We start from the raw sequence: 13,960 nt of genomic DNA, 5'->3' as shown, positions 1-13,960 counted from the left end.
AAAGAAAGAAAGCAGTTTGAGGCAAGGCAAAGCACAGCAGGCGTAGGAAAAGCAAAGCAGAGCAGAGAAGGTAAAGCAAAGCTGTGGCAGGAATACAAAGCAAAGCAAAACAATGGAAAGCACGGCCTGAAAAAGCATGGCCAGGAAAGGCAACGCAGAGCAAGGCAAAGCAAAGCAGTGCAAACTTGTACAAGGCAAGTCCCAGCGGTGCCAGGAAATGTATAGCAACGTAAAGAAAGCAGTTTGAGGCAAGGCAAAGCAGAGCAGAGAAAGTAAAACCAAGAGGTGCCAGGAATAGGAAGCGAAGCAAAGCAAGACAAAGGAAAGCGTGGCCTGAAAAAGCAAACGAAAACATGGCCAGTGGAGGCAAAGCAGAGCAAGGCAAAGCAAAGCAAAGCAAAGTAGCACGAGGAAAAGCAAAGCATTGCCAGGAAAGACCAAGCAAAGCAATCTGAGGCAAAGCAGAGCAAAGCAGGGGCAAGAACAGCAGAGGAAAGTAGAGAAGGAAAAGCAAAACTGTGCCCGGAGGAGCAGAGCAAAGCAAAGCAGAGCAAGGAAAAACAAAGAGAAGCGAAGCAAATGTAAGGAGCTGGCGGCCAGCCCTCCTGCCGGTTCCCAGTGTCTGCGGGGAAAAGACCGCAGGGCCCTCATGCCGGGTAGAGCTGGCGGCCAGACTCGGACAGTGGCTGTACCCTGCTCGCCCGCTCCCCGGCCTCCTTGACGCCTCATAGTCTGCCGTGACAGTGGGCAAGAACCATGTCTTGCTTTACCTGGTTTTATATTTACTTATTTATTTATTTATTGTTGCCCTTCTTCCATTGTACTTATCGTCGTTCAAAACCTCACCCAACACCGTCCCCAGACGAATAGCAGTGGGGCCCACGTAGCAGCAGGCCACACAGCTGGGGCCACAGAATTGACCATGTCGGGTGGCCAGGCCTGCTGCCCCCACCCTCGAGTTGCAAGGAGACAGTGTGCGGGCTGCGGGGAGGCCCAGCTGTGTGTCTGAGGGTTTATGCGTTCCTAAATATACCGATCGACTCATCGGCAAAATCGGCGGGACAGTCTGCAAAGGAAGCCTAGCGCAGCACAGGAGAGCAGAGCAATGAAGAGGAAAGCCGAGCAAGGCAAAGCAAAGCCCTGCTAGGGAAAAGAATGCGGCATAATGAAAAGAAATGACAAGCAGGGCCAGGCAAAGCAAAGCGCGGCCAGGAAAACCAAAGCAAAAAGGTCCAAAAATAAAACAAAGCAATGCAATGAATATGTATCTATATTAAAATAGAAAACAAACAAACAAACAAATCAAAAAAAAAAAAAAAAACCAACAAGGAAAGCAGGGCCAGGAAAAGCAAAGTAAAGCATGTCCAGGAAAGGCAAAGCAGTGCAAGGCAGAGCAAAGCAAAGTGAAGTAGCACAAGGAAAAGCAAAGCAGTGCCAGGAAATGTAGAGCAAAAGAAAGAAAGCAGTTTGAGGCAAGGCAAAGCACAGCAGGCGTAGGAAAAGCAAAGCAGAGCAGAGAAGGTAAAGCAAAGCTGTGGCAGGAATACAAAGCAAAGCAAAACAAAGGAAAGCACGGCCTGAAAAAGCATGGCCAGGAAAGGCAACACAGAGCAAGGCAAAGCAAAGCAGTGCAAACTTGTACAAGGCAAGTCCCAGCGGTGCCAGGAAATGTATAGCAAAGTAAAGAAAGCAGTTTGAGGCAAGGCAAAGCAGAGCAGAGAAAGTAAAACCAAGAGGTGCCAGGAATAGGAAGCGAAGCAAAGCAAGACAAAGGAAAGCGTGGCCTGAAAAAGCAAACGAAAACATGGCCAGTGGAGGCAAAGCAGAGCAAGGCAAAGCAAAGCAAAGCAAAGTAGCACGAGGAAAAGCAAAGCATTGCCAGGAAAGACAAAGCAAAGCAATCTGAGGCAAAGCAAAGCAAAGCAGGGGCAAGAACAGCAGAGGAAAGTAGAGAAGGAAAAGCAAAACTGTGCCCGGAGGAGCAGAGCAAAGCAAAGCAGAGTAAGGAAAAACAAAGAGAAGCGAAGCAAATGTAAGGAGCTGGCGGCCAGCCCTCCTGCCGGTTCCCAGTGTCTGCGGGGAAAAGACCGCAGGGCCCTCATGCCGGGTAGAGCTGGCGGCCAGACTCGGACAGTGGCTGTACCCTGCTCGCCCGCTCCCCGGCCTCCTTGACGCCTCATAGTCTGCCGTGACAGTGGGCAAGAACCATGTCTTGCTTTACCTGGTTTTATATTTACTTATTTATTTATTTATTGTTGCCCTTCTTTCATTGTACTTATCGTCGTTCAAAACCTCACCAAACACCGTCCCCAGACGAATAGCAGTGGGGCCCACGTAGCAGCAGGCCACACAGCTGGGGCCACAGAATTGACCATGTCGGGTGGCCAGGCCTGCTGCCCCCACCCTCGAGTTGCGAGGAGACAGTGTGCGGGCTGCGGGGAGGCCCAGCTGTGTGTCTGAGGGTTTATGCGTTCCTAAATATACCGATCGGATCATCGGCAAAATCGGCGGGACAGTCTGCAAAGGAAGCCTAGCGCAACACAGGAGAGCAGAGCAATGAAGAGGAAAGCCGAGCAAGGCAAAGCAAAGCCCTGCTAGGGAAAAGAATGCGGCACAATGAAAAGAAATGACAAGCAGGGCCAGGCAAAGAAAAGCGCGGCCAGGAAAACCAAAGCAAAAATAAAACAAAGCAATGCAATGAATATGTATCTATATTAAAATAAAAAACAAACAAACAAACAAAAAAAAAAAAAAAGAAAACCAACAAGGAAAGCAGGGCCAGGAAAAGCAAAGTAAAGCGTGTCCAGGAAAGGCAAAGCAGTGCAAGGCAGAGCAAAGCAAAGTGAAGTAGCACAAGGAAAAGCAAAGCAGTGCCAGGAAATGTAGAGCAAAAGAAAGAAAGCAGTTTGAGGCAAGGCAAAGCACAGCAGGCGTAGGAAAAGCAAAGCAGAGCAGAGAAGGTAAAGCAAAGCTGTGGCAGGAATACAAAGCAAAGCAAAACAATGGAAAGCACGGCCTGAAAAAGCATGGCCAGGAAAGGCAACGCAGAGCAAGGCAAAGCAAAGCAGTGCAAACTTGTACAAGGCAAGTCCCAGCGGTGCCAGGAAATGTATAGCAACGTAAAGAAAGCAGTTTGAGGCAAGGCAAAGCAGAGCAGAGAAAGTAAAACCAAGAGGTGCCAGGAATAGGAAGCGAAGCAAAGCAAGACAAAGGAAAGCGTGGCCTGAAAAAGCAAACGAAAACATGGCCAGTGGAGGCAAAGCAGAGCAAGGCAAAGCAAAGCAAAGCAAAGTAGCACGAGGAAAAGCAAAGCATTGCCAGGAAAGACCAAGCAAAGCAATCTGAGGCAAAGCAGAGCAAAGCAGGGGCAAGAACAGCAGAGGAAAGTAGAGAAGGAAAAGCAAAACTGTGCCCGGAGGAGCAGAGCAAAGCAAAGCAGAGCAAGGAAAAACAAAGAGAAGCGAAGCAAATGTAAGGAGCTGGCGGCCAGCCCTCCTGCCGGTTCCCAGTGTCTGCGGGGAAAAGACCGCAGGGCCCTCCTGCCGGGTAGAGCTGGCGGCCAGACTCGGACAGTGGCTGTACCCTGCTCGCCCGCTCCCCGGCCTCCTTGACGCCTCATAGTCTGCCGTGACAGTGGGCAAGAACCATGTCTTGCTTTACCTGGTTTTATATTTACTTATTTATTTATTTATTGTTGCCCTTCTTCCATTGTACTTATCGTCGTTCAAAACCTCACCCAACACCGTCCCCAGACGAATAGCAGTGGGGCCCACGTAGCAGCAGGCCACACAGCTGGGGCCACAGAATTGACCATGTCAGGTGGCCAGGCCTGCTGCCCCCACCCTCGAGTTGCGAGGAGACAGTGTGCGGGCTGCGGGGAGGCCCAGCTGTGTGTCTGAGGGTTTATGCGTTCCTAAATATACCGATCGACTCATCGGCAAAATCGGCGGGACAGTCTGCAAAGGAAGCCTAGCGCAGCACAGGAGAGCAGAGCAATGAAGAGGAAAGCCGAGCAAGGCAAAGCAAAGCCCTGCTAGGGAAAAGAATGCGGCACAATGAAAAGAAATGACAAGCAGGGCCAGGCAAAGAAAAGCGCGGCCAGGAAAACCAAAGCAAAAATAAAACAAAGCAATGCAATGAATATGTATCTATATTAAAATAAAAAACAAACAAACAAACAAAAAAAAAAAAAAAAGAAAACCAACAAGGAAAGCAGGGCCAGGAAAAGCAAAGTAAAGCGTGTCCAGGAAAGGCAAAGCAGTGCAAGGCAGAGCAAAGCAAAGTGAAGTAGCACAAGGAAAAGCAAAGCAGTGCCAGGAAATGTAGAGCAAAAGAAAGAAAGCAGTTTGAGGCAAGGCAAAGCACAGCAGGCGTAGGAAAAGCAAAGCAGAGCAGAGAAGGTAAAGCAAAGCTGTGGCAGGAATACAAAGCAAAGCAAAACAAAGGAAAGCACGGCCTGAAAAAGCATGGCCAGGAAAGGCAACGCAGAGCAAGGCAAAGCAAAGCAGTGCAAACTTGTACAAGGTAAGTCCCAGCGGTGCCAGGAAATGTATAGCAAAGTAAAGAAAGCAGTTTGAGGCAAGGCAAAGCAGAGCAGAGAAAGTAAAACCAAGACGTGCCAGGAATAGGAAGCGAAGCAAAGCAAGACAAAGGAAAGCGTGGCCTGAAAAAGCAAACGAAAACATGGCCAGTGGAGGCAAAGCAGAGCAAGGCAAAGCAAAGCAAAGCAAAGTAGCACAAGGAAAAGCAAAGCATTGCCAGGAAAGACCAAGCAAAGCAATCTGAGGCAAAGCAGAGCAAAGCAGGGGCAAGAACAGCAGAGGAAAGTAGAGAAGGAAAAGCAAAACTGTGCCCGGAAGAGCAGAGCAAAGCAAAGCAGAGCAAGGAAAAACAAAGAGAAGCGAAGCAAATGTAAGGAGCTGGCGGCCAGCCCTCCTGCCGGTTCCCAGTGTCTGCGGGGAAAAGACCGCAGGGCCCTCATGCCGGGTAGAGCTGGCGGCCAGACTCGGACAGTGGCTGTACCCTGCTCGCCCGCTCCCCGGCCTCCTTGACGCCTCATAGTCCGCCGTGACAGTGGGCAAGAACCATGTCTTGCTTTACCTGGTTTTATATTTACTTATTTATTTATTTATTGTTGCCCTTCTTCCATTGTACTTATCGTCGTTCAAAACCTCACTCAACACCGTCCCCAGACGAATAGCAGTGGGGCCAACGTAGCAGCAGGCCACACGGCTGGGGCCACAGAATTGACCATGTCGGGTGGCCAGGCCTGCTGCCCCCACCCTCGAGTTGCGAGGAGACAGTGTGCGGGCTGCGGGGAGGCCCAGCTGTGTGTCTGAGGGTTTATGCGTTCCTAAATATACCGATCGGATCATCGGCAAAATCGGCGGGACAGTCTGCAAAGGAAGCCTAGCGCAACACAGGAGAGCAGAGCAATGAAGAGGAAAGCCGAGCAAGGCAAAGCAAAGCCCTGCTAGGGAAACGAATGCGGCATAATGAAAAGAAATGACAAGCAGGGCCAGGCAAAGCAAAGCGCGGCCAGGAAAACCAAGGCAAAAATAAAACAAAGCAATGCAATGAATATGTATCTATATTAAAATAAAAAACAAACAAACAAACAAACAAAAAAAAAACAAAAAAAAAAAAAAAAAAACAAAAAAAAAAAAACAAAAAGGAAAGCAGGGCCAGGAAAAGCAGAGTAAAGCGTGTCCAGGAAAGGCAAAGCAGTGCAAGGCAGAGCAAAGCAAAGTGAAGTAGCACAAGAAAAAGCAAAGCAGTGCCAGGAAATGTAGAGCAAAAGAAAGAAAGCAGTTTGAGGCAAGGCAAAGCACAGCAGGCGTAGGAAAAGCAAAGCAGAGCAGAGAAGGTAAAGCAAAGCTGTGGCAGGAATACAAAGCAAAGCAAAACAAAGGAAAGCACGGCCTGAAAAAGCATGGCCAGGAAAGGCAACGCAGAGCAAGGCAAAGCAAAGCAGTGCAACCTTGTACAAGGCAAGTCCCAGCAGTGCCAGGAAATGTATAGCAAAGTAAAGAAAGCAGTTTGAGGCGAGGCAAAGCAGAGCAGAGAAAGTAAAACCAAGACGTGCCAGGAATAGGAAGCGAAGCAAAGCAAGACAAAGGAAAGCGTGGCCTGAAAAAGCAAACGAAAACATGGCCAGTGGAGGCAAAGCAGAGCAAGGCAAAGCAAAGCAAAGCAGTGTAGCATGAGGAAAAGCAAAGCATTGCCAGGAAAGACAAAGCAAAGCAATCTGAGGCAAAGCAGAGCAAAGCAGGGGCAAGAACAGCAGAGGAAAGTAGAGAAGGAAAAGCAAAACTGTGCCCGGAGGAGCAGAGCAAAGCAAAGCAGAGCAAGGAAAAACAAAGAGAAGCGAAGCAAATGTAAGGAGCTGGCGGCCAGCCCTCCTGCCGGTTCCCAGTGTCTGCGGGGAAAAGACCGCAGGGCCCTCATGCCGGGTAGAGCTGGCGGCCAGACTCAGACAGTGGCTGTACCCTGCTCGCCCGCTCCCCGGCCTCCTTGACGCCTCATAGTCCGCCGTGACAGTGGGCAAGAACCATGTCTTGTTTACCTGGTTTTATATTTACTTATTTGTTTATTTATTGTTGCCCTTCTTCCATTGTACTTATCGTCGTTCAAAACCTCACCCAACACCGTCCCCAGACGAATAGCAGTGGGGCCCACATAGCAGCAGGCCACACGGCTGGGGCCACAGAATTGACCATGTCAGGTGGCCAGGCCTGCTGCCCCCACCCTCGAGTTGCGAGGGGACAGTGTGCGGGCTGCGGGGAGGCCCAGCTGTGTGTCTGAGGGTTTATGCGTTCCTAAATATACCGATCGACTCATCGGCAAAATCGGCGGGACAGTCTGCAAAGGAAGCCTAGCGCAGCACAGGAGAGCAGAGCAATGAAGAGGAAAGCCGAGCAAGGCAAAGCAAAGCCCTGCTAGGGAAAAGAATGCGGCATAATGAAAAGAAATGACAAGCAGGGCCAGGCAAAGCAAAGCGCGGCCAGGAAAACCAAAGCAAAATGGTCGAAAAATAAAACAAAGCAATGCAATGAATATGTATCTATATTAAAAGACAAACAAACAAACAAACCAAAAAACAAACAACCAAACAAAAAAAACAAGGAAAGCAGGGCCAGGAAAAGCAAAGTAAAGCGTGTCCAGGAAAGGCAAAGCAGTGCAAGGCAGAGCAAAGCAAAGTGAAGTAGCACAAGGAAAAGCAAAGCAGTGCCAGGAAATGTAGAGCAAAAGAAAGAAAGCAGTTTGAGGCAAGGCAAAGCACAGCAGGCATAGGAAAAGCAAAGCAGAGCAGAGAAGGTAAAGCAAAGCTGTGGCAGGAATACAAAGCAAAGCAAAACAAAGGAAAGCACGGCCTGAAAAAGCATGGCCAGGAAAGGCAACGCAGAGCAAGGCAAAGCAAAGCAGTGCAAACTTGTACAAGGCAAGTCCCAGCAGTGCCAGGAAATGTATAGCAAAGTAAAGAAAGCAGTTTGAGGCGAGGCAAAGCAGAGCAGAGAAAGTAAAACCAAGAGGTGCCAGGAATAGGAAGCGAAGCAAAGCAAGACAAAGGAAAGCGTGGCCTGAAAAAGCAAACGAAAACATGGCCAGTGGAGGCAAAGCAGAGCAAGGCAAAGCAAAGCAAAGCAAAGTAGCACGAGGAAAAGCAAAGCATTGCCAGGAAAGACCAAGCAAACAAAGCAAAGCAAAGCAATCTGAGTCAAAGCAAAGCAAAGCAGGGGCAAGAACAGCAGAGGATAGTAGAGAAGGAAAAGCAAAACTGTGCCCAGAAGAGCAGAGCAAAGCAAACCAGAGCAAGGAAAAACAAAGAGAGGCGAAGCAAATGTAAGGAGCTGGCGGCCAGCCCTCCTGCCGCTTCCCAGTGTCTGCGGGGAAAAGACCGCAGGGCCCTCATGCCGGGTAGAGCTGGCGGCCAGACTCGGACGGTGGCTGTACCCTGCTTGCCTGCTCCCCGGCCTCCTTGACGCCTCATAGTCCGCCGTGACAGTGGGCAAGAACCATGTCTTGTTTACCTGGTTTTATATTTACTTATTTGTTTATTTATTGTTGCCCTTCTACCATTGTACTTATCGTCGTTCAAAACCTCACCCAACACCGTCCCCAGACGAATAGCAGTGGGGCCCACGTAGCAGCAGGCCACACGGCTGGGGCCACAGAATTGACCATGTCGGGTGGCCAGGCCTGCTGCCCCCACCCTCGAGTTGCGAGGGGACAGTGTGCGGGCTGCGGGGAGGCCCAGCTGTGTGTCTGAGGGTTTATGCGTTCCTAAATATACCGATCGACTCATCGGCAAAATCGGCGGGACAGTCTGCAAAGGAAGCCTAGCGCAGCACAGGAGAGCAGAGCAATGAAGAGGAAAGCCGAGCAAGGCAAAGCAAAGCCCTGCTAGGGAAAAGAATGCGGCATAATGAAAAGAAATGACAAGCAGGGCCAGGCAAAGCAAAGCGCGGCCAGGAAAACCAAGGCAAAAATAAAACAAAGCAATGCAATGAATATGTATCTATATTAAAATAAAAAACAAACAAACAAACAAACAAAAGAAAAAAAAAAAAACCAAAAAAAAAACAACAAAGAAAGCAGGGCCAGGAAAAGCAGAGTAAAGCGTGTCCAGGAAAGGCAAAGCAGTGCAAGGCAGAGCAAAGCAAAGTGAAGTAGCACAAGGAAAAGCAAAGCAGTGCCAGGAAATGTAGAGCAAAAGAAAGAAAGCAGTTTGAGGCAAGGCAAAGCACAGCAGGCGTAGGAAAAGCAAAGCAGAGCAGAGAAGGTAAAGCAAAGCTGTGGCAGGAATACAAAGCAAAGCAAAACAAAGGAAAGCACGGCCTGAAAAAGCATGGCCAGGAAAGGCAACGCAGAGCAAGGCAAAGCAAAGCAGTGCAAACTTGTACAACGCAAGTCCCAGCAGTGCCAGGAAATGTATAGCAAAGTAAAGAAAGCAGTTTGAGGCAAGGCAAAGCAGAGCAGAGAAAGTAAAACCAAGAGGTGCCAGGAATAGGAAGCGAAGCAAAGCAAGACAAAGGAAAGCCTGGCCTGAAAAAGCAAACGAAAACATGGCCAGTGGAGGCAAAGCAGAGCAAGGCAAAGCAAAGCAAAGCAAAGTAGCACGAGGAAAAGCAAAGCATTGCCAGGAAAGACCAAGCAAAGCAATCTGAGGCAAAGCAGAGCAAAGCAGGGGCAAGAACAGCAGAGGAAAGTAGAGAAGGAAAAGCAAAACTGTGCCCGGAGGAGCAGAGCAAAGCAAAGCAGAGCAAGGAAAAACAAAGAGAAGCGAAGCAAATGTAAGGAGCTGGCGGCCAGCCCTCCTGCCGGTTCCCAGTGTCTGCGGGGAAAAGACCGCAGGGCCCTCATGCCGGGTAGAGCTGGCGGCCAGACTCGGACAGTGGCTGTACCCTGCTCGCCCGCTCCCCGGCCTCCTTGACGCCTCATAGTCCGCCGTGACAGTGGGAAGAACCATGTCTTGCTTTACCTGGTTTTATATTTACTTATTTATTTATTTATTGTTGCCCTTCTTCCATTGTACTTATCGTCGTTCAAAACCTCACCCAACACCGTCCCCAGACGAATAGCAGTGGGGCCCACGTAGCAGCAGGCCACACGGCTGGGGCCACAGAATTGACCATGTCGGGTGGCCAGGCCTGCTGCCCCCACCCTCGAGTTGCGAGGAGACAGTGTGCGGGCTGCGGGGAGGCCCAGCTGTGTGTCTGAGGGTTTATGCGTTCCTAAATATACCGATCGACTCATCGGCAAAATCGGCGGGACAGTCTGCAAAGGAAGCCTAGCGCAGCACAGGAGAGCAGAGCAATGAAGAGGAAAGCCGAGCAAGGCAAAGCAAAGCCCTGCTAGGGAAAAGAATGCGGCATAATGAAAAGAAATGACAAGCAGGGCCAGGCAAAGCAAAGCGCGGCCAGGAAAACCAAAGCAAAAAGGTCCAAAAATAAAACAAAGCAATGCAATGAATATGTATCTATATTAAAATAAAAAAACAAACAAACAAACAAATCAAAAGAAAAAAAACAAAAAACAAAAAAAATACAACAAGGAAAGCAGAGCCAGGAAAAGCAAAGTAAAGCGTGTCCAGGAAAGGCAAAGCAGTGCAAGGCAGAGCAAAGCAAAGTGAAGTAGCACAAGGAAAAGCAAAGCAGTGCCAGGAAATGTAGAGCAAAAGAAAGAAAGCAGTTTGAGGCAAGGCAAAGCACAGCAGGCGTAGGAAAAGCAAAGCAGAGCAGAGAAGGTAAAGCAAAGCTGTGGCAGGAATACAAAGCAAAGCAAAACAAAGGAAAGCACAGCCTGAAAAAGCATGGCCAGGAAAGGCAACGCAGAGCAAGGCAAAGCAAAGCAGTGCAAACTTGTACAAGGCAAGTCCCAGCAGTGCCAGGAAATGTATAGCAAAGTAAAGAAAGCAGTTTGAGGCAAGGCAAAGCAGAGCAGAGAAAGTAAAACCAAGAGGTGCCAGGAATAGGAAGCAAAGCAAAGCAAGACAAAGGAAAGCGTGGCCTGAAAAAGCAAACGAAAACATGGCCAGTGGAGGCAAAGCAGAGCAAGGCAAAGCAAAGCAAAGCAAAGTAGCACGAGGAAAAGCAAAGCATTGCCAGGAAAGACCAAGCAAAGCAATCTCAGGCAAAGCAGAGCAAAGCAGGGGCAAGAACAGCAGAGGAAAGTAGAGAAGGAAAAGCAAAACTGTGCCCGGAAGAGCAGAGCAAAGCAAAGCAGAGCAAGGAAAAACAAAGGGAAGCGAAGCAAATGTAAGGAGCTGGCGGCCAGCCCTCCTGCCGGTTCCCAGTGTCTGCGGGGAAAAGACCGCAGGGCCCTCATGCCGGGTAGAGCTGGCGGCCAGACTCGGACAGTGGCTGTACCCTGCTCGCCCGCTCCCCGGCCTCCTTGACGCCTCATAGTCTGCCGTGACAGTGGGAAGAACCATGTCTTGCTTTACCTGGTTTTATATTTACTTATTTATTTATTTATTGTTGCCCTTCTTCCATTGTACTTATCGTCGTTCAAAACCTCACCCAACACCGACCCCAGACGAATAGCAGTGGGGCCCACGTAGCAGCAGGCCACACGGCTGGGGCCACAGAATTGACCATGTCGGGTGGCCAGGCCTGCTGCCCCCACCCTCGAGTTGCGAGGAGACAGTGTGCGGGCTGCGGGGAGGCCCAGCTGTGTGTCTGAGGGTTTATGCGTTCCTAAATATACCGATCGACTCATCGGCAAAATCGGCGGGACAGTCTGCAAAGGAAGCCTAGCGCAGCACAGGAGAGCAGAGCAATGAAGAGGAAAGCCGAGCAAGGCAAAGCAAAGCCCTGCTAGGGAAAAGAATGCGGCACAATGAAAAGAAATGACAAGCAGGGCCAGGCAAAGCAAAGCGCGGCCAGGAAAACCAAAGCAAAAAGGTCCAAAAATAAAACAAAGCAATGCAATGAATATGTATCTATATTAAAATAAAAAACAAACAAACAAACAAATCAAAACAAAAAAACAAAAACAAAAAAAAACAACAAGGAAAGCAGGGCCAGGAAAAGCAGAGTAAAGCGTGTCCAGGAAAGGCAAAGCAGTGCAAGGCAGAGCAAAGCAAAGTGAAGTAGCACAAGGAAAAGCAAAGCAGTGCCAGGAAATGTAGAGCAAAAGAAAGAAAGCAGTTTGAGGCAAGGCAAAGCACAGCAGGCGTAGGAAAAGCAAAGCAGAGCAGAGAAAGTAAAGGAAAGCTGTGGCAGGAATACAAAGCAAAGCAAAACAAAGGAAAGCACATGTCTGTGGGGGAAAGACCGCAGGGCCCTCATGCCGGGTATAGTCGGCAATGCAAAGGTAAGAAATGCAAGACAAATGAAAGCCTCAGAAGGAAAAGAAAGCCTTATCAGGAAAATCATAGTCAAGCAGGGTCAGGAAAAGCAAACCGTAGCATTGGCAGGAGAAGCATATCAAAGCAAACCAGTGCTGTGAAAACGAAACATGTAGTTGCTTAGCGTGGTGCAAAGTCGCTCCCCCCCATCCCAACCTGCCCCAGGCGAATAGGGTCCGGTTGCCGGGCTACGGGGAGACAGGTGTTCGAGAGCTCTAGGTCGCGGCCGTGGCCCCTGGTTGCCTCGGGCCGCCTGTCGCTCTGACATCAGAGGCTCACGCTCGGCCGAGAACGGCGTCCGGGTCTACCCGGAAGCCGAAGGACGCATGCGCGCGGATGTCCAAAGGCATCCGTCTGTCGGTCGGTCGCGCGGTTCCCGAGTGGTTCCGCCCACGCGAAAAGCTTTGAAAAGTGCCGGAAAGGTCCGAAAAGGCCCGAAAAGGTCCGAAAAGGGCCGGAATGGCCTGTACGAAAAGCGAAGGAAGGCAGACCGACGGCGTTCAGTCCCGGCCGGCAGGTCTCCCTGTGTCCTCCCGCGGTTGGGAGGTATACCGTGTTCCCTGTGGCCGCCTGGTCTACCCGTGTCCTACCGAGGGCGTCCCGTCTGCCCGTCTGGAGGAGGTCGCTGACGGTCGGGCTGTGGGAACGGCGGCCACGTCTACCCTGACTCCGACGGGACGGCATCGTGGGGCTAGCGGTAGATGAGTAGGTCGTGCCACGGCTCGGAAGGTGTCATAGGCATCGCTGTTTCTTTCTGCCTCCAGTTACGTCGAGGTAAAAGTCGGTTGCTCTCGGGTGCCTCGCTGCGGGACTCTTGAAAAGGTCTTGGAGCGTTTCGGGGGCAGTGACTTTTCTGTCCGTCTACAGGAGAGAGCGAGGACTCTGCTCCGGAAGCGGTGCTGAGCAAGCACTTGCGGCTGGTGGAGCCAGCGCACGAGAAGGGGGCGTGCGGCGTCGGTGGCGGCGTGGGCTCGGGCGTCGGTTCTCTCGACTGGTCAACCTTAGCTGCCTGTCGACTCCCTCTCCCCCCCCCCCCTGCCCTGCCGGGGAGCAAGAAGCGGTCTCGCGTGCACGAGTCGCTGAGAAAAGAAGGAGCTGTGGAGAAAAGCGGCAGGAAGCCGGCGGGTGGTCCGCCGGCGCCCGAATGCTGACCGTCCGGGGGCGTCCCCGGCGGCTTCCACCGGTCCCGGAGGCTCGGAAGGCGAAGGGGGACCGGACCGCGCGGATTGGCACGGCTGAGGCGGCGGCACCTCCACGTCCCGACGATGCACCTCACCTCACCCACACGCAGCGCCCGCCGAGGCGTTCCCCGAGCACGTCGGAGAGGCTCCCCGGTGGGTCGGCTCTTGCCAGGGCCAATGTTCAGGTCGGCGCGAGCACCTCTCGCGGATGTTGCTCCTGCACACCCGCCCGCACGCGATGCTGTTCGCTGCTCTTTTTCCGATCGATGAGGCCATTAGGGTCGCGTCGGAGAGGGCCCCCGGCGGGCCGGCTCTTCTGCGCTCCCCTGTCCCAGGGGAGCCGCAGCGGTGTCCGGTGTTCAGGCACGGGCGGCCTCCTCTCCAGCTCGCTTCCCGTCGCAGGTGAGGCGCTGCCTCGCTCGGGGCGAGAGCGGCGGCGGCGTTTAGGGCCTGTGCCCCGGTCGCTCGTCGGCCGTCGTTCTCCGCGCCAAACGAAGGGGCTTTTCCGGCGGAACCCGGCTGTGTGACGGCCGAGCGGCCCCATGAGCCGCAGGGGTCCGTGAGCGTTGCGCGAGGCGCTGGTACCGGCGTCGGTCCGGGGCCCGGTGGGTGCCGGCCGCGAGCAGCAAGCCGGTGGGGGTGGCAAGCGATGCGGAAAGCGTGAGGGAGAGAAGAAAGCGAGAGAGCCGCGCGGCGCGTCCCGCCTCCGGGTTGTGGAACGGCGAGTGTGGGGGGGTGTCCCCCTGCCGCGTTGGGGCTGCCGCAGCCGTGTGCGCGCTTTTCGTGGCCGCGTCCCCTGCCCGCCGCGGAGCGCGCCGTCCCCGGTTTGTGGGTGCCCCGGTCGGGGACTCGTGCCTGCCTCGAGGTCGCGTTCTCCTCTAGCACGTCTGTCGCTCCCGCCGCGGCGGCGGGAGCCGTCGTTCCTGGC

The 13,960-nt window shown here is 52.1% G+C and overlaps 1 long non-coding RNA gene across 3 annotated transcripts in view; it reads left to right on the top strand.

Annotated features, from left to right (window-relative positions):
• Positions 1–11,418: 11,418 nt before the first annotated feature.
• The window catches only part of LOC310885459, a 36,237-nt gene continuing 33,695 nt past the window's right edge, over positions 11,419–13,960 (top strand). The window contains exon 1 of one of the 3 annotated variants that reach the window (XR_014574812.1): positions 11,419–13,217. This is a non-coding gene — a long non-coding RNA (uncharacterized lncRNA). The remainder of the gene's footprint in view (positions 13,218–13,960) is intronic. The other 2 variants (XR_014574813.1, XR_014574814.1) reach the window with 2 other exon arrangements.

The sequence above is a fragment of the Anser anser genome (assembly GCF_964211835.1).
Source record: "Anser anser genome assembly, chromosome: 23".
Taxonomy (NCBI): domain Eukaryota; kingdom Metazoa; phylum Chordata; class Aves; order Anseriformes; family Anatidae; genus Anser; species Anser anser.
The sequence above is the reverse complement of the archived record's forward strand: the minus strand, read 5'-3'. Positions and strand labels throughout refer to the sequence as shown.